The sequence below is a fragment of the Tachypleus tridentatus genome, chromosome 13 (assembly GCF_004210375.1).
Source record: "Tachypleus tridentatus isolate NWPU-2018 chromosome 13, ASM421037v1, whole genome shotgun sequence".
NCBI classification, from domain to species: Eukaryota; Metazoa; Arthropoda; class Merostomata; order Xiphosura; family Limulidae; genus Tachypleus; species Tachypleus tridentatus.
Genome location: NC_134837.1, coordinates 53,812,499 through 53,833,713, shown reverse-complemented (window position 1 = coordinate 53,833,713; position 21,215 = coordinate 53,812,499). Strand labels below are relative to the sequence as shown.

General features: G+C 30.9%; 1 protein-coding gene across 3 annotated transcripts in view; it reads left to right on the top strand.

Moving 5' to 3' along the window:
* LIMK1 (LIM domain kinase 1) overlaps positions 1-21,215 on the top strand; it is a 69,948-nt gene that overhangs the window by 43,120 nt on the left and 5,613 nt on the right. Inside the window, exon 14 of one of the 3 annotated variants that reach the window (XM_076480340.1) lies at positions 7,338-11,561. The exons of 1 other annotated variant lie outside the window; for it this stretch is intronic. The gene's annotated coding sequence lies outside the window, so the exon portion shown is untranslated. Of the gene's footprint in view, positions 1-7,337; positions 11,562-21,215 lie in introns of those variants that run through there. One more of the 3 variants, XM_076480341.1, reaches the window with a different exon arrangement.

Sequence of the window (21,215 nt, the reverse complement as noted above, 5' to 3'; positions counted from 1 at the left end):
AATGTTTTTTATCCAGGAATTTTAAAATATTGACAAATAAAGTATTTCTTTTGTGGTAAACCATTTTAAATTCTGTGTATTATCATTATCAACATATTAGCTTCCAAGGTGCATAACAGTGTGTTTGCAGACTCACATTGCTAGAAACTGAACTTTGATACCTGTGGTGTGCAGAGCACAGGTAGCCCATTGTGTAGCTTTTTGCTTAATTCTAAGCAAATAAAACTAAAAACAAACTTAAGTCATCAGAGCAGCAATTGAATTAATAAGTACATTTAACTTTCTTGTTAACCCTTCTAATACAAGTGAGTGGTTTCCATCTACCTCATATTCTCAAAAGTAACCATAAAGCAGTTATACTGCAGTTTTTGAATTTTGTACATCACAAAATTTTGCAGATTATAAGGCATTCATACACAAAATGTCACTTTAAAATTAAATTTTAAAATTTTTAATTGATTATTTGCTTGTGCATCTTTATTTTCAGATGTTGATTATCCAACATATGAAGTTATTTTGATTTTGTGATTAAAAATACTTATGCATCAGAAAATTTTCAACTTTCACATACAAAGTCTAAAACCTCCAGATGGTTATAAATTATTTTTTAGCAAAATCTATATTTTATCTGTTATTTTTACTATCAAATCTCTAAGGATTTGGGAAATTTGACCAACCTTAACCACCATAAAGAATTAGGAAATAAATGTACATTATGCTTTATTTGTCCTAGAATGACAATGTATTATAACACAAAAACATAAGTGTTTAGTCTAAATAGCTTGAATCTCATAACAATAAACATTTCTGTATATTTATTATTTTTATTATATTGACCTTTAAACTGTACCAGACAAACATTACATAAGTTGCAATGATTGGGCACTTGTGCTCTTATGTTACCATATCCAGGAATATAAGACTAGCCTCTATTAAGTGACTTGTCTTGGCAGTGTTTTAGTGGACTGATATTTTGTAACATACAGTCACATTTTGGTTATAATACATGGTATATTCATACAGTTATGACAGAAGATGTTCGTACCCATACGTCATGAGTAGTTTTTTCCTCTTAATGTAAAAAGTATTACGATTAGGATAATGAAAATATGGTATATTATAAATATTATATTAACACACATCTACATAAATTTTTATGTAAATTGAACAACATATAAACTGTTTATAAACAAATAATCAAACATTGGAGAGGCAGAAATGTTCGTGCATCTACTTTAATGGTCAGTTTCCTTTCAGGTGAATTACTTGGTGCAATCTCTCCTCATAGCCCTCCATGATCATTTGACAGTACTTGACTGGTATTTTCTTCCATTCCTCTTTACAGAAGGCCTCCAACTCTTGCAAGTTTTTTCAGATGACGCTGATGAACCCTGGTCTTCAACTCATGCCAGACATTTTCAATTGGGTTGAGATCGTGTGACTGCGATGGCCACTCCAGAATGCTTATATGGTTCCTCTGCAACCAGGATTGCACATATTTCGATATGTGCTTAGGGTCATTGTCATGCTGAAAGATCTAATGACGGCCAAGCTGCAAGTTTTGAGCATCGTTCTTGATATAAGTGCCTAATATATCAACATACTCTTCTTTTTTCATGATTCTGTTGACACGGTGAAGGCTGCCAACACCAGAAGAGCTGAAGGAACCCCATAGCATGATCAAGCCACCTCCGTGTTTAACTGTAGGGATGGTGTTCTTTGGAAGATTTCATTCCCCTTTGTACAGAAAATATAGCGAACATCATTGTGGCCAAAAAGTTCGATTTTAGTCTCGTCTGACCAAAGAATACTCTTCCGATAGGTAAAGGGTTTATCTACATGCTTTCTTGCATACCTCAATTGTGCTTTTAAATGAACAGGCTTTAAATATGGAGTTCTACGAGGATGACATGCTTTGAACCCAGAAGAGGGTAACATGTTCGTAACTGTAGAGGGGCTTGCTTCAACCCCAGTTTCCCTTACCAGTTTCTGTATGTCGTTATGTGTTAAACAAGGGTTCCTACTAATTTCTCTGAGAACCTTCCTCTTGGTTCTTTCTGGAATTTTGGTGTGGCATCTGGGATGAAGGAGGTTAGCAGTTGATCCTGTAAGCTTAAACTTTGCAATTATGCTTTGAACAGAAGATTTTGGTACATTAAGTTGTGTAGCAATACTGGAAAGACTTGTATTTTACAATAATTTGGTTTTTTAAATCACTGGACAGTTATTTCCTGTTCCCCATGATGACCAAGCAGATAATGATGGAGATGGCTCTAAATTGCTGGAAGTGCATTTTTTGCTGGCTAAATTCCAATAATTATGAATTCAGTGTCTAGTTTTGGAATGGTATAATGTAGTTTATTTACCAAACTAAACAAAATTTTACGGGAATATCAGTTTTTTCAGATGTTCTTAACTGTATGAACACTTTCTGCTCCTCCTATTTTTGGTTATTTGTTTATAAACAGTTTATTTGTCATTTAATTTGTATACAAATTTATGTAGATGTGTGTTAGTATAATATTTATAAGATGTTATACTTCTATGAGCCTAATCCTGATACTTAAGTTATGAGCAAAACACCACTCAGGATGCAGGGGTATGAACACTTTCTCTTGTAACTATACATTATTACTATTCACAAATAAGTTCTTACTTATTTTTCTTAAACATAGAACAGCAAATAAAGTATAGCATACAGTTCTCTTCTGCTTTTAAAATGTTGTACTTGTTTGCTGCTTGCCATAATTCATTAAGCCTGCAAAATTTCACACATGTAGAAAATATTTGTTTTAGGTTTTATATATGTATTTTGAAATAACCAAAAAGCATAAATTACAGTACAAACACCACAGAATTCCACCATAACTTATCAGTCTTATTAGTTAAGCTGTATTTGGGTGTGAAAAAAATGATTTTTCAAGTTTGATAATGTCTTACCACTTTGAACCTACCATGTAAAGAAAGGGTTTTATACATTGGGTACATCATTTTGAGTTTCTGATTGGTTATTCATACATCATAGTAGAAGTAGGGTACACAAGTATTTTCAAAAATGGAAAGAGATGGATGGGACACCTCCCTGTTTGATTCTCTAAATGTAGCATATTAAGATTAAAAATATTTTCTTCATTTGAATAATTTCAGATTTAATTTGTATAACCTTTAAAACTTCTCAAATAACTATTGCACTTTCTTTCTCTTAAATTGTTATATTTTCTCTGCCCTAACTCACTTTCACAATAGAGAGATACAAAGTAAATCTAAATTCCTCATTTTATTTTAAGGATGACGGCAAATATAACAAAAAATTACAGTTTTTTATCCTAAGCTTAACAGTCATAAAAGTATGCATCTATTTATACTTTTAATGTTTTATTGCCTATCGCATTTTTTCTAATAATTCCACCATGCAACTTGTAAATTACTTAGCAAATGCATTGTTCATATTATCATACTGAGTAATGTAATGCACAAGCTGCTCATGAGCATACCTTGTGAAGAATTTTTTCTTATTTAACAAAATTTAACACTATCTAATCTTACAAGTTTCAGATTTTTGCATGTCAATTACTTTGTAGCATTAAATCAAAAATATACATGGAAAACAAGAAATGTATCTCTTATGTTTCATCTCGTTTTTTGCTGTTGATTTCCAATGAAATAATATTTTATAATGTGCCCTAAATTTTATTTACCCAGATAATGTATCTAAAAACACAGAATAATAACTTGCACAAAGCAAACAATGCCCCATAACTATTATTACTTAATTGACTCCCAAACTAAGATGAGATGGACTTTAATATTCCCTTATCTGTTTGATCTGAACACCACAAGATAAATGTTTAAAGTGAAGACAAAATTGATAACATTGTTCTGTAGACAACATATTACACATCAATGGAAAAAATAAAACCTTGCCTTTTTTTATTAGTTATATGATATAGCATGAAACATCAGAGAGAATTATTGTCAGTTGTGTTTGATTTTAAAATCAGTGGCTCCATAAACAAATGAAATTGAAGGCTATGAAAATTAGACTTTGTCTATATTACAATGAGTAATTGATGCTAAATTTAGTATTTCAGGTAGAGATGATAAATTAAAGAAGGGAGAAAATGTAGGGAACAAATGTTAATAGCTACATTTTGATGTCAAATTTATTTATAAATATTGATAACAAAGTAGTTTAAGTTTTGGATGTAACCTTCTAAAAAGTTGTAATGTGTACTTCAAGGGGGTAAACATATTAAACTAATTTTTCCAACAAATAAACATTTATCAGGACACACCTCCCCTGTCAGTAATGTCGTATTGGGATTGGTAATGATGGCAAATGTGTATCTTTCTTTGATTGCCTCTTTGATTATGTAGTTCAATTATGTATTTGTTCTTAACACAGTTGTAGTGTGAAACAGTCTGAAATGTTAACTGTAATGTTTGTTCTTTTGCCATTCTCTTGTGGTTTATTTCTTCACAGTATTATTTAAAATATTTTTAAGACTTAAATTTACAAGTTAGAACATTAAATATTTCAGTATATAGTGTTTTAAGGCACTTTATCTAACAACAAAGTCTACAAGTAATCTGATATCTGAAGTAATTGGTATCTACCTTGATCCAATTCACCTTTTGTTACAACATAAGGGGTTTTTTAAAATATTTTCCAAAAGGACTATTTAGTAAAAAGTCAAAGATTCTGACAATTATTTGTGGCAATTCTGTTTTGGTGTAGTAATTTTACTAAGCATGCAAATCCTCATTAAATGTTCTTTACATAAGGGCCTGAAATGGTGACATAAGAGCTTTTTATAGTTTGAATTTTACTTAACAGTTCACACTAGTTATATTTATTAACTGTTGTGCTGGAGGTGATGAGCAACTCTTCTGGCAGAAATTAATACATAAATGAATTCCTGCCTTGATATAGCTCAAAAATGAACATATAGTATTCCTGTTTTCAATGAAACCCCACTTAATGTTGGGCTTAATGATTATATTTTTTTGTGTGAAATGGTGTTTCTTGCTAATTTAACTCTTAAGTGTCCAGGTAAGTTGATTTTGGTACACCTATTGTATACTTTGTTTTATTGCATTACAAAGTAATATATTCAGTTAAATTGTTTAAAACTTGATGATTTGTATACAGATTATGTAGTTTCCTTAAAGTTGAATGTCTTTTTATGTTACTTGTATGAATTCACAGCTTCGAAACATTAGAAAGATTTCTTTGTGATATGTTTTAAAAAACAATTTAAAATGCTAACCTTTGTTGTAGGTTTTAATTCCTGATTTTTTATATATTCCTGTACTTGTAAAACTTTTCCATAAAGTTTTTAGAATATTAAAGTATATATTTATATCTCTGTTGTGATTCAAAGACACTGCATATTGTTTCACAATGTTTGATTACTTGTATAAAATAAAATAACAATTTTATTAAAATTATAAGCAAACTGATTTTTTCATTGTTACTTCAGAAGTTTTAGTTCACATGTTATAAATTTTAAATATTCCATATAGAATTGTATATATTTTTTTATATTTCTGTTTGATGATTATCTTTGCCCATGTAAGTAGGTACTTAGGCTGAAAAGAGGCCCTAGTGTAAACACAACTAAACAAATAGTGCAAAATGATACAAGTAAGGAAATATAAATTTCCTCAAAGTTTAGAATGTTACTTATTCCATGAGTGGTAACCCAAAAGAATTATTTAATGTTGGAAAAATGTACAACTACATGTAACATGCATGTAACAGTTTATGGGTGCCTGTTTTATTATATGTTGAAGAATTCTGGTTCTCTTAACAATTTTAACCACACACTTTGGGGAACTGTTAAATAGTTTGGATTGTAATTTTTTTTATGTTTGTGTGTTATTTGCATGTTAGCTAAATTTGATCTTTGTAAAAATATTTCAAACACAAGCAACTGTATTTTTGGGGATACTAGAGTATACTTTCTTCACTGCTAAAAGCCATTGCTTTAAAATGTTTTTTATTCAGTGGAAATCTGAAACAGCAAACTTTAGTTTTTATTTAATTTACATTGTTATTTTCAAACATTTGCATCAATGTACTTATCACTTTGTGCATTAATAATTAACATTTATTAGACCTGCTGCTTTTGACTTCACCAATTTTTACCTTCAGTGTTGTAAAATTATCAAAGAACTAAAAAATACTAATAGTAATATTAATAATAGTTTAGTAGAAATGGGTATACACCATAGTTATAAATTGAATCATACATTAAGTGGAGCCAGCTTTTTATTTCTCCTCAGAATTGTTCTCCTAAGTTAGTTTTAACTTTTCTGCATCTCACTGCTGTTGCACCTTACTGTTGTAGCTAGGCAAAACTAACTATTTAAGTTGGCCTTGACAGCTGAATACAAGTAGTTACTTCAGCATACTCATTGGGTGTTACTAAGGTAATTGTATTCTTTGCATGTGGTAGTGAGTCATTTGAAACTACAAACACGACACAATATATTTAACTTTAAGACTGAATTTTGATAGAGGAATCAAAAAGTGTTTTGTTTTTAGTTTACAAAAAGAAAGAAAAACAACACATGGGTGTAGAGCTGCACAATTCAAAGTTTCTACTTTACTTGCATGATCATGAGTAGTGTTTTTATTGTGTATTAATATGCCTTTATATTATATAGTGTTTAATTATGAGTATCATGTTTTTACACCAGGTTTTGTATGCTCATTCGTTTATGAAGGAGAATAAAAAATTTAATGTTATACTTCTGTTACATAATTTTATTAGCAAGTATGACAGATTTGAAAGAGTACTTGTACTTATCTTAGTTCAGTTAAAGACTAAAATGTTCTGGGAAATCCCCTTGTAAGAAATTTTAACAAGCTGCCAATAATTTTTTTTTTTTTTGGATTAGTTGTATGCAACAGTTATATAGTTAATGTGCAACATTCTATCAGTATTTGTTCATTGTTTAAGCTGATAAGCCAGTTATTTATTAATAAACTTGCATCCCTTTTAACATCTAATTTTGTGGAGGAGAACAGTTAAATTCAATGTTAATTCTACATATTTGCTGAGGGTTTTGCTTTTTTCTTGAAGTTTAAAGTTTATTTTGATTTTTAGTTTATTTCCCAAAGAAATACAAAAAAAAATGTTTTGAAGGCAATAAACTTGTTTTATGTGTATAGTGTACAGGGTGTTATAAATGTAACTGCTCCTAAGAACTTGTAAAACAAATATGAATTTAATAATATCAGTATATTGAATGTACATTGTTAATTGTTTTTTCTGTAAGTATTTACAAAGTTAAAAAAAAAGTAAACTGTAAGGAAAATATCTTTTTAGGTTCATTCTCAACAATAACATTCATATATTAATATGAGAATTGAGAACAATCAGTATTGTGTCCAAGCCATTGGGCTTTTTCATCACCTGAAGGAAGATCTCCAGAAAGAGCAAGGCAGAGCACTAGAAAAGATAATACATATTACTATCAGCTGTGCTAAGATAATCTAGCCTTTAATAAAAGTATTGTATTTGAAAATTATATAAGAGTTGTTGTTAAGTTCAGGCTTGTTTTATTACAAAAACAGGAAATCTTGTTGAAAAGTAACAATAATATAATTTTGGTTGCTTTTATGAATTGCTACAATCAAAATTATTTATGAAAGACGAGATTTTCTGTCAGTTGTTGAAGCTGTAAATGTTTGTAATTTTAAAATGCTTGTTATTAAGTTTTCAAGGACAGGAAGAGGTTCAGTTTGTTTTTATTCAAAGAAAAGTCTTAGTTTTGCTCTTGAAGGGTAAGAGGACCTTATAGGATTATATTGTAGAAAATAAAATTTACATCAGATATTGAAAATGAGCAAAACATTTCTTAGAGAGATGCCTATTCATATTAAGTTTAAAATTTCTTGTTAGTTGATCTCTGGAAGATCAGACATTTTGAGAATAAGACTGTCATTGAACAACTGAAGAATCTATAAGTTTATTTTGAAAACAATAAAAAAATTAGACATTAAAGTCTATCGAAGATTATTATTCATTTGTATTTTTAGGTGATTTATGTATTTGGAAGTTTTGAGGTGACCTTTAGAAGATAATGTGCTTCTTGTTAAAGTAGTTGTGTTAGTTATTAATATTTTAAATATTTTTTGAAAGCTCTGGTAGTATGAGTGGGATGATGGATCAAGAAGTTTGTTTTAAATCAAACTAATGTTTTGGTAAGTCTTGTTTATGTATTAAGAATTCATCCATACAGTTTACTGAAGTAAAACCTTCCAGGAGAGCTGTTTTTTTACAATAAAATGAAAAGTATAGAATATTGTATTCTAAACTTTAACAAGGCTACTTCATGGTTTTATTATTATGCTTATTACTGCTTGGTTATATGTTGATGTAAGTGTGTTTTGTAATATTGATTTTCTGATGTCACTGCTAAGGTGTGTTGGAAAATGGCTGTCCAATTTACATGTAAAGATTTTTGTGAAGCAAGTTAAATATGGAGTTTTAAATCTGTTTGTTTAGCTTTGTGGCTCAAATGAGATCTGCACTCATATCTTACTTTTATTTCAAAATGTGCTCATTCATCTCTGGTGCTTTTGGTAAGTGAACAGTGATAAATTAGTTAGTTATTGCTGTCTTGTATTTCATTGGCAGTGAAATTTTGCTCATCTAATTCAGTATCTATTTTGTAATTTGTTGTTTAGACATAATAGAAGGTTGTAATAAGTGACATAACAGGACACTAGTAGGGATTTGACACTATGAAGGAAATATAAAATCCTGTAAGCTCTCTCTGTTTTTTACTTATTATGCATTCTTTTAAATTAATTGGAGTTATTTATTTGATCAGTTTTAACAAAACATGGTAAGTGGCTTAAATTACTGTTTGATCATGGCAGGATGATTCAAAAAATTAACTTATGTAATGAATAAAGTTTTATTGGAAGTAGCTCAGTAATGTATATATAAGTTGACAAAAGTAACAATATATTAAAATTTGTAGAGAGTATTCAAAATACAGCCGAGCCAGGATGCTTGAAGTAATTAGATCTGCCTAACGAAGTTTAAAAAAAGAAAAAAAAAAGGTTTGGTAAATTGATTAAAAGATGAATTGCTATGAATCAAAATTTTCTTTTTTAACTACTCATGTAGCTAGTTAAGTTTATTAAACAAAATAGGAAAGTATTCTGTATTGTATGTGATTTTTTATATGGAAATTATTTGTAATTTTGTTAAAAGAGAAATTTTGCCTCACTTTTACCTAGTACTTAAAAGTTTTTTTCTGATTTGTATATAACATTCCAGTCTTTTACAGTGTATTTTTATCAAAATATTAGGTGTCTCGTTGACTTCATTTTTAAAAAAGTAGATCTTTCTTAGATATGTATGATTCAATGCATTGATGTTATTTCATCACATGAAAGTGTGATGAAATTTTCTTTCACAATTTCTAAACTATTTTGTGTGTGGCAAAACCAGATCAATTACTTCTGCTTGTGTGTGTATGTGTGTTAATATTTGTGATGAAGTTAGCCTTTGCATCAGAATTTATTAGTAACTTACGTATATGTTGATGTTGTTTGTTTTTTTAATTTCTTTGACAGTCACCAGTCATATTTATAGGTAGTTTCTGTAATTGCAGTGATTATTATTGGAATCTTTTGGTGCTCTGAAGTAACAGCAGAAATGAATTGATCCTATTGTAGCAGAAAATGAGTTGATTTTATCGTAGTGGGAATGACAATAAAATGCCTTTATTTTTATTTATGTATTCCCAAAAGACAGAAGGTAAACATTTTATAATAGGTTGATTAATATCAATTTAGGTACTATGCAGTTCATATTTTTTGGTAATGTTTTCTATTAAAAGAACATGACAGACAGAACTTTCCGAAATGATAATGGAGCCATGCATCTCACTGTTCTAGTATTTAATCCACAATTGTGAGTCATAATGGTAATTTACATGTTCAGTGTAAGTGAAATGAAAACAAAGTGCAAAATATTTCAATAAAAATTTTAATCAAAGAAATGTTTTAACTTTATTAATGTTAGTAAAAATATTAATGTTTTATTGACACTATTGTTGCAATTTAAGGTAGGGCTAAGATTTTAAGTAAGATATTTTCAAATTGTGTCATTTTTTAAACTTTTTTTAGTTCACATGTTTTCATGAAATAATAGTAACAAAGAAACTAGTGATATGTATTGTACATGATTAAAATAGATCAAGTTTCTGTGACAAATTTTTATTGGATGCTAATCAAGACATTTTTAATTTTTTCTCAGATACTTTGTTTTCAATTGCATGTACTTTTGAAACAGTAAGATGTTACTGTATATTTATTACATAGTAATTTTCAAAACTTTGTAAGCCAAATTTTCTTTCATGTTACTTTTAGCATCAGTTGTATTTCAGAAACCACAGCTGATTGCTATCAGTTATTAAGATATACTTTGGTACTCACACATCACTAGTAGTTTAACTCTGATTGTATAGTTCTTTAATTATGTGTAGATTCATAAATGTTTCAACTCCTGTGCTGTGCTTAAAATAAAACTATGTTATTACTGATTCAGTATGTTTGGAGCAATAATTATTATCTTTAGAAAGATCAAAAGGTTGCTTGTTTGTAAAAAAAATTGAACTTGAAACAATTTATTTTAAATACTTATGTTGTCTCTAGCTTGATGATTGAAGTATAAACATTCTTTAAATATTATATAAAGAGTATGTATCTGTTTCTGGTGAGCTTGTGTGATTTGTGATATTGAAACAAAGTTATTCATTAAACACATTTTGTTGTATAAGATTCTTTATATTAACTGAAGGTGTGTGCACTTTTCATTTGAATTAAGTTTATTTCAACCTGCATGGCATTTGTAGTAATTCTTTTGTTAGTAACTCGAATTTGAATAACTTAAGTGTTTACATACACACACAAACTTGTTGTGTAAGGGCTTCACCCAACTGAGTGTTGGTGTAGAACAGCTTTTCATATCTCGTTTTGTTAAGAAATATCCGTTTTACAAACATTTTTGTTAATACTGATCATTAAACTAGATTTATTTGAGTAGCTTGTCATTTGAACTTTTATATGAAGTGTTTGATTTCTGTTTGCAAGAATTGTGTATGTTGAAGATCAAAAGATGTGTGTTTAAACAAAGTTTAGGACTTTTTAAAACTTGCATGCCATCATAAATTGAACAACATATATTAATTACAACTAGTTTGTGACATTAGAACTTATTATGCCTCTAAAATAGCAAAGCAAAGTAAAAATTTCATTTCCTGAGTGATATTATAATTTAAGGCATAATGTATTATTTTGTAAGTATTGAATGTAAAAGTATCTTAACCTCGATTTCTGAAAACCTTGGCTGTGTTAATAGCTGGAGTTTTTTAATAACACAAAATGCCATCATTTGTTTAAGGGTTAAATGTTTTATGTTTTAGCATTTATTTTTCGTTTGTTATTAAATTTTCATAAAGTTCATTTTGTTATGTTTATTTGTATATTTGACAATCAATATTAAAAATTAAACTTTCTTTCTTTTCTTTAAGTATGTATAGTTTTTTTTATATGTACAGACTTTACTGGATTACTCATACCCAGGCATTACGTATCTAAAATAAGTTACCTGGGTATGAAGATTTGATTAATTGGTAATAAATTTCTTATTAAAAAAGTGTTCTTTGAAGTTGCAATATTTTAAACTTCACTGAATCATTTGCATGAAAAACGAAGTCAGTATACTTACACAGCAATACTTTTCAAATATACTAACATTTTTGTTGATATGTGTAATCTAAATTTGTAATTCAATTTCTTAAAATAACTTTAAAAATGAACTTTTTCACTATCTTTAGTGTATAAGGCATTGAAAATATTACAAAGAAATATAGAAAAGCTTGTTTCCTTATTGTAAATAATTCTACACTTAATCAAAATAATTTTGTGATCTGAAATTGGATAACATTTTCACAAGGATCATGTGGGACCTGAAATTGTTCATTAAAGTATAATATTCATTCTTAATATTTTTCAACAAATTTATTTTCACTTTTGTATGTACATTGAAAAATATATTGTCTTTAATTAGTATTACCAAAAATAGTGTCACAAAAGTAATTAAGAAAAATTATTGTAAAGCTAGGCTTGATAATTAAATAACCACTGCAGCTTTTAGTATACAAATGATTTTCTATTGTTATGTTGACAGTAATGGTGTTTAACATATGCTAAATTATTATGAAAAATCAAAATTAATTGATTCATTCAAATACCTAGGTATAATAGGGGATTTTAATGAGTTTCTAATGGGGGTTGCACTGTTGTACTGAGTCAAGTTGTGATATTTTTGGTCTTAAAAATACCTATATGGCACATAGACTAAATGGTCAGCTCAGAGATTACAAGGTGTTGACACGACCGTTCCTAATTTAAAACTTCTGACCAGAGGGAATGAAATCAATATTTAGCTCTTGTAGTCTTCCTCCATACTTTTATTGGAACAAGAAAATTGTCAGTTATAATGACTCACTGTTGATAGTGTGGCGCATGTTCAGTGATATATAAAAAATTAAACCTTCCAGTTGACAGCATTTTACATAAATCAGTAATCACACCCAGCAGTCACTGCTCAAAATGTTTATGCTTAATCAAATTTTATTATATACCATTATATTATTTTTGTGAATCATTGAGCTCATGCCTGATATACTATAAATTACGTTATAATCTCAGTTTAAATATAATTTAATAAGCTATAAAACCTCTATGAGCTAAGTGATTAGCACATTTAAAGCTTGTGTTGGAGATGTAGAGTTATAGCTCTTATTCTTCCTGAAATAAAACTCACACCGTTGGAGTAATGAGGGACTATGTGGATGCATTTTATCTTGCACATCTGTCTTCATGATTTGTTCATAAATGTTTTACGTAAGTTTTATGATAATGTAGTAGAGAGTGAGTGGAACATGAATCTTTTGCCTTGGTGCACCTTTATAGTCCAAAAGGAACTAAAATTGTTTTCCATGTCCTCTTAACACCCCCACCTTCAGTAGCACTGTGGTATGTCTGTGTACTTGCAATGCCAGGAAACAGGTTTTGATAACCATGGTTGACAGATCACAGACAGCCCATTGTGTAACTTTGTACTTACTTTCAAACAAACTTTATTTAACCACACACACACACTGAAGGAAAGTGTATTTTTTATATATTTTGAAGGTTAAGTAGGCAACTGAAAATTTCAATTTTCAAGTGAGACTTGTTAGTATAGTATATACTGTTTTACTAGTCTAAAATACAGATTACTAGTAATTAATGAAATAACTTTGATGTAGCTATAATAAGAAACAATTGACTTATTGAACCTACAATTTTTTATGCAAAAATGTTTTATCTTTATAAGAACTTGTTTGAAAATTAGTTCTATATGCTGAATTATGTTTAGTCAGTAACAGTCTTTTAAGATTACATTTTTTTTCATATTTAACATCTAATGGTGAGTTAGTCCTCATTAATGATAGTAAACTATAAACTAGTAATAACTGTATAATAAACCTAATTTGCCAAATGCCAGTATAGTAACTTGCTTTTTGACCAAAAATATTATGTTGAAAAAGATAAGTATCTTTTTTTATATATAATAAGAAAGAACATTTTAGGTTTTCTTTATTTTTCTCTGTCCAATTATGATATTAGCAAACACTTGTGTGCTTTCATCTCACCAGTTTTTCTGCTGGAGTTGTTTCATTGAAGCACCAACTTCATATGTGGTAATAGCTCATCCTAAATTACACTTACATTTGTGTTATTTTTGCTTCATAATGGTGGATTGTATTTCATTCAACATGACTGACATGTTTTAGGTATCTTTTCTGAATTTGAGTATGGCCTTCATTATATCAAATTCAAACTCTCACTTGCTCCTACATCTCAAAACATTGTGCTTGCTTGTTCTGATTTGATGAAATTTCAAAGTTATAGTCACCAAAAATTTTAACAAATTTAAGAAACAAACATTACTAGTAGAGCAGTAACTTGTGGATATTTCTAATTAAAGACTAGTGTATATAAGGTTGTGTGGGCCCAGGGGCTATGTAATTTTACATATAAAAAATTATCAATGTGGCCTTGGGGTGAGGCCAATCTGACCTCTACCTAAATACGCTAGTGATTAATGAAAACAAGCAACAAACTTTGCCTCCCAGTGGCAGACTTATAGCACTAGAAACTGTGTTTTGATACCAGTTATGGGCATAGCACAGATAACCTATGTTGTAGCATTGTGCTTAATTACAAACAAAACAGTGTACAAACTCAAATTCATGACATTCCCTTTTTATGACAAAACTTAACATTTTCTAAATGATTGTGCAACCTCTTCAAAATCAAATAGCATTTGCGAGGAAATAAATACCGATGGAGTTACAACCTGTTTAGGCCTGGCATGGCCAGGTGGTTAAGGCACTCGACTCGTAATATGAGGATCGCGGGTTCGAATCCCCGTCACAACAAACATGCTCGCCCTTTCAGCCGTGGGGGCGTTATAAATGACGGTTAATCCCACTATTCGTTGCTAAAAGATAAGTCCGAGAGTTGGCGGTGGGTGGTGATGACTAACTGCCTTACCTCTAGTCTTGCACTGCTAATTTATGGAAATTTTGTTTTAAATGCAGGATGCTACTTATCAAAAGAAAACTCTACAATTAATCATGGAACGGAAGAGAGTTTTTTCGAATCAACTTCCTATCATTTTTCAATAGTATATGGCAGTAATGGTTATGAGTGCAGTTAGTGAGAAAGAGGGCGCTGAAGATAGCATCTGATTGATGACAATACAAAAAGTACGTGCTCAGTATACTGACAAGCACTCAATACTCAGTAGGTTGCTAGTGGAATTTGTCAGTATATTTGCAGACCCAAATGGCTGAATGAGCAGAAAAACAACAGTTATCTCGCTCCTGGAAACAGTTTCACATAACACAAGTGAAGCATTGTTGGTCATTTAAAATGCTTCGAATATTGAATATTGTGTGTAATAAGTAAAAGTGTGAGGCATAGGCACAGAAAAATGGGGAAAAAATTAAAATGACGATTACTCAAAGAGGAGAAACAAGTTGAGAAACTTCCCGCTTACATCTTTTTACTGCAACAAACTGACGCTATATCGAAGTCAACTAAGGGTTATGAAAGCTGTGGTCGCTTCGTTAACACGACGAACTCGGAAGATTCCCGAACATAGTATGGTTTATTACGCATAAAACTGCCAGAATTTATGATATTTGCCAATAAGACTAAAACAAGGTTTTCTTTCTCAAAACATATATTTTAATATACAAACAATAATACAATTTACAATAACTGTTATTACAAATAATGTAAGAGACACAATATTTTTGTAAATATTGTGTCTTCTATCTGATTCGAAACTTTTTCGATATCATATCGAGAGTTTGGCCAGGTGGTTAAGGCACTTGACTCGTAATCCGAAGGTCACGAATTCGAATATCCGTAACGCCGAACATGCTCGCTCTCTTAACCGTGGAGGCGTTATAATATTACGATCAATCCCCCTATTCATTGGTAAGAGAGTTGACGGTAGGTGGTGATGACTAGCTGCCTTCCATCTAGTCTTACATTGCTAAATTAGGGACGGCTAACGCATATAACCGTCGTGTAGCTTTGCGCGAAATTCAAAACAAACCAAACTTTAATTTAAAAAAGCGCAAGTCAAACTCTTCAATAACAAATTCATGCTTCACCCAATATTTGTGAAAATTGCTCTTATGGAATTGTAATATATATTTTTAATATTTTAATTTTGATGTCTGTTGAAAGTTAATCATGGTGATAATTCGAGATATCTCAAAAGGTCGTGGAGTTTAAAACCTGTAGAATTTAATAATTTTCCGTAGTATGTAGAAATAAAGAAACTATAAGAATAGTTTCAAAACAATTAATGGGTACTCAGTAATTACATTAAGTTTAAGTGGTGACAGTTAATGCATCTGTTTGTCTGTGATTTAGTTTAAACTGCTTTAGCTGTTTAACAGAGGATCTATAATTATGCAATTAAGTTAGCCCTCAGTGGCACAGAAGTATATCTGCGGAGTTACAACGCTAGAAACCCAGTTTCGATACCCGTGGTGGGCAGAACACAGCTAACCCATTGTGTAGCTCTGCACTTAACTACAAACAAACAGGTAATATAGGCTTATAAGTGAATATAGCCTGTTTTAAATGTTACTGAAGAAATAATTTCGTTATTATGTGGTATAGACTTGGCATTATTTTTTCCAATATTACTCAAAGTAATCCACCCAATGACAGAGTACATCAGGACGTTAATGTCGAAATTGTGATTATTTTGAAAAATAAAATAAAACTTTGACTAAATTTCAAGATGACAACCTGATCATGAAGTAAGATAGAAACATTATTAGATTTCCAAGAAGTCTTAACTTCTGTGAATTATCTAGGTGTATTGCATTATCAACGTAATTAGCTTCTTCTAGCAAATAAAACCCCGAACTGAAATTTAATAGTATAGCTTACAACTATAATCTGATTTTAAAAGAAACCAAACAAAGCATAGCACGAAACAATTCCTGAGAATACTAAATAAAACCCTTCGTAAAATTAATTCAAAATAGATAATTTTTAAACATAAATATAGCATCACATTCTTGCAAAACACATTGTATACACGTCCACGCTAATGTTTCACAGAAATGTACATACATTGCACAGTGTTATACAGGATACAGTTTAAACATTGAAATTACTCATTAAACTCTTTAATATGTATGAGATAAATAATCATAGAAATATCAAAATGTTGTTTAACATAGATACAAGGAAAAACCTTTAAAAATTAATACGTACATGTCACAATGACATTTTTGCAACAAATATAAAATATAGCATTCAACTAATAAACCATTGTATTAAATCATATTTAAACAACTTTGAAAACTCAAACACAAAAGCCAATGATAACAAAATCAATAGCAAAACATGTTTAATAAAGCACAAAATTTAATGATCCAAATACAAATAATACAAAATCAATTTTAATGAATACTTGGGAAGAATCGCAATCTTAAAATACGTAATGAAGGACACTTTGCATTATGAAAGAAATATAAGCAAATTACAATCACACTTTTCATTGATATAAATAATGCATCATAAAAAATGATAAAAAACGAAAAAGAAAAATGAACACGAAATTCTGAGATAGAGACACAAAGTATATACACTTAAATTAATAAGAAAATAACATTACAAAGTATATTTACTCACCCATAGCAAACACGAGACTATTCTTCCACTCATCTTATTAACCCCACCATCTGATCATCGAGTGAGAAAGTTTTTTTTTTGTTTTCCATTGTGTTGCTGGCTATAACCAAGGCCTTCTTTGTGTCAACTAACTTGGCTTGCAAGTAGTGTACCTTGAACCATCCCATCAAACATGCTCGTCATTTCAGCTGTGGGGGCGTTATAATTTAGCATTTAATCACATTAATCGCTGGTGAAAGAGTAGCAAAGATTTGGCAGGGGGTAGTGATGACTCACTGCCTTTGTTCTAGTATTTCACTGCTAAATTAGGAACGGCTAGTCCTGATCTTCCTCGTAAAGAGGATTCAAGTTCCAGACAACTTTTCGCTAGTTTTGTGATATGATGCTCCAATTAGAGAAACAGGTATGCCTGCTGGCATCTTTGGTTGGTAACATTGCACCTGTATTGAGACAGATCAGAAAGGGAATACAGTGCTTCATTCACAGGAATCAGTAATGATGGTGACATTTGCAATTGGACTGCTTGGTTTGTTTGTTTATGAATTTCGCCCATAGCTACACGAGGCTATTTGCGCTAGCCATCTCTAATTTAGCAGTGTAAGACTAGAGGGAAGGCAGCTAGTCATCACCACCCACTGCCAACTCTTGGACTACTCTTTTACCAACGAGTAATGGGATTGACCGTCACATTATAAAGCCCCAACGGCTAAAAGAGCAAGCATATTTGGTGTGACGGGGATTCGAACCCGCGACTCTCAGATTACGAGTCGAGTGCCCTAACAAAGTGTGGAGAACTAAACTAGCAGGAAGTATTGTAAACTCCAGGAGACCTCAGTTCCAGCAAGACAACTGACATTTTTAGCTCTCTCACATATGATACATCACCATCTACATGATGATGTATAAGTAACTATTAGACATTCATATCACAAGCTTTGCATGGGTAACAATTCATATCTAATGCATCTTTATTATCACAGTTATGCTAATAGTCTGAAGATTGCAATTTACACACTGATCTGATAACATGAAGTGGCAGTTTTTGTTGCTTGCAAAGTTTTATCATGTGGGTGATTATTGTGAGTTTATTATCACAGTTATGCCATCAGTCTGAAGATTGTCGTTCATATATTATCCGTTATAGTAACAGACCTTTTCAATTGTTAGTAGGCATGGTTCCTGCTGGTGGGAAGAACACTTTTTTAACTCTGTAATGCTAGTGCGATAACAATTCATATCTAATACAACTTTATTATCACAGTTATGCCAATCGTCTGAATATTGCTATTCATATTTAATCCGTTATAGTAACAAACCTTTCTAAAGTACTTTACACACGTTAAAGTCCTAATATTATTAGGGCAGTTTTGTTCTTTAACTATAACTGCCATAGTTTTTGTATCTAAGTAAAGATTGTTTTCACTATGAAACTTGTGTGTCTAACCTGTTTCTTTCTTGTGCATCTTAAATATCATTCAAGTTATCAGATTAAGATTACTTCCAAATTTCCTATTTTGTTGTACTGTTATTAACTGGGCATGAAGTTTCACACAGTTTCTAATGGAAAATGCCTTAGTGTCAAGTTAATATAAGTGGTAACTGCTTAATACAGTTTCATGGCGAGAATGTACATGTTGGTCCTCATGCGGGTTTATTATCACAGTTATACCAACAGTCTGAAAATTGCCATTTATATCTAATCTGTTATAGTAAAAACCCTTTCTAATTGTTTGTCATATATATATATATATAATATATATTATCCTACTGGTGGGGAAAAATTTTTTAACTTCATTTTTATAATTGAGTTCTTAGAATTAAACTTAGTAGTAACAATGTATATGTGTGTACTTTGACTGCCATTGTAAAATCAGTACTGAGGCACAACACAGCTGAAATAAAAGAAAGAAAATTTAAAATATTTGTGACCACGAGCAGGTCACATGACAAGACAAATGAAAACCTAATTATTGTTTTAAGAGGTTTCTTTTAAAATAAAGGAAGAGAAAATTAAATAATATAAAACTTTGAATTATATCCTACTTGATAATGTTAAGTTCATTAAAGCATTTTCATGGTAAAGTGCGTTAATTAAATTTTGAACTTAACTTAGTAACGCTTTGTTACATGCACAGAAAGGAATTTAAAGAGTGTGCCAGTGGTTTCATGGTTAATCTAATACTTCACTGTAAAAGAAACCTCGAATGCACTGGTTCTCGTCGAAGTGAACCATTATGCTGCAGAAAAGATCAAAGAAATTTTTTTGCAACCAGTCAGGATGGCTGACATTCATAGATATTTCAATTCATTCTAATTATAGTATTCTGCATCACCATTAATAAAAATCCGGGTGCTGTTTACACTCACACTTAATGAGAGTTTAGTATTCTTATAATTCCATACAAATTGACTGTATGCCTAATATTTCAATGTCGAAACTGAAACAGCATCTCGCAAGTAACAATCAAAATAACAGGTGAATTTTATCTTCCAATAATACCTTCCAGGTGAATTATCACGATTAACTTCATGTCACAAGATTTTAATATCCACATAATATCTTTCATTTTCAACCACATGCTGCTTAACCATGTAACTTGTGTAACTGATTCATTTGTGTTATACAACAGTCATGGATACCTTCATATAAAATTCTTATATGTAAGATCACATACACTTTTATTTATACACATATATTATGCCCGGCATGGCCAGGTGGGTTAAGGCGTTCGACTCATTATCTGAAGGTCGCGGGTTCGAATTCCCGTCATACTAAAAATGCTCACCCTTTCAGCCGTGGGAGCGTTAGAATGTTATGGTCAATCCCACTATTCGTTGGTAAAAGAGTAGCTCAAGAGTTGGCGGTGGGTGGTGATGACTAGCTGCCTTCCCTCTAGTCTTACACTGCTAACTTAGGAACGGCTAGTGCAGATAGCCCTCGAGTAGCTTTGAGCGAAATTCAAAATAAACAAGCAAACACATATATTACTATATACAAACATCATTGTTATATATATTTCCATGGTCTAGCAGGTTAAAATCGATTACCTTCAGGATTGTACTTTAGATAGTGCAAGTGGTTCATTTACATAGGGCACTATTTCGAGGAGGTATGCGCCGATTGTTCGAATGAATAACAATACAAGTACATACAAAATTTTATTTTTCAAAAGACATACTTTGTAATGATTATAATAGTTTATATAATTTATTGTATGTTTCGCGCAACATGATTTTTGGATATTTGAGGTACCGAATTTATACGCTGCACAGGATTCCATCAAACATCAGTATGGCACTTATTGCCTCTGAAGTTTGAGGAAATTACTTTGCTAACTGTCCCCCGCTGTTACAGCGGGTAAGCCTACGGCTTTACAACGTTAAAATCAAGGGTTCGATTCCGCTTGGTGGACTCAGCAGATAACCCGATGTGGCTTTGCTATAAGAATAACACACATACACTTTGCTAACTTTTTTAACTTACTTTCTAAAGCTACAACCCCGCTTGGTGCCTGTAGTTTCATCTAGGAGTCTTCAAATCATCTACTCTTCCTTTTTAGGCATCATGAAATAAATTATTGGTGGTAGAATTCAGCTGAACTAAAACACATGAACTAAAATTTTCATCAGCCAGGATTAACGTTCATGTTGTTACCAACATATATCAGCACACACTCAAATAAAACACAGCTCCATTACTGCACGTAAGGCCACTATACGTTTTATAGTAAGGACCAGACAGCATGTTCAGTAAAGTGCTTGCTACTCAGATAGACCATTTGAGTAATTCTCTTGAAATGTTGACAACTAACAAGATTTTTTTTTGCTCGAACATGAGCATCTTTAAGGAACAACTCAAATACTTTTGTTTAGTTACTTTAGCTAAAGTTAAGACATTTCT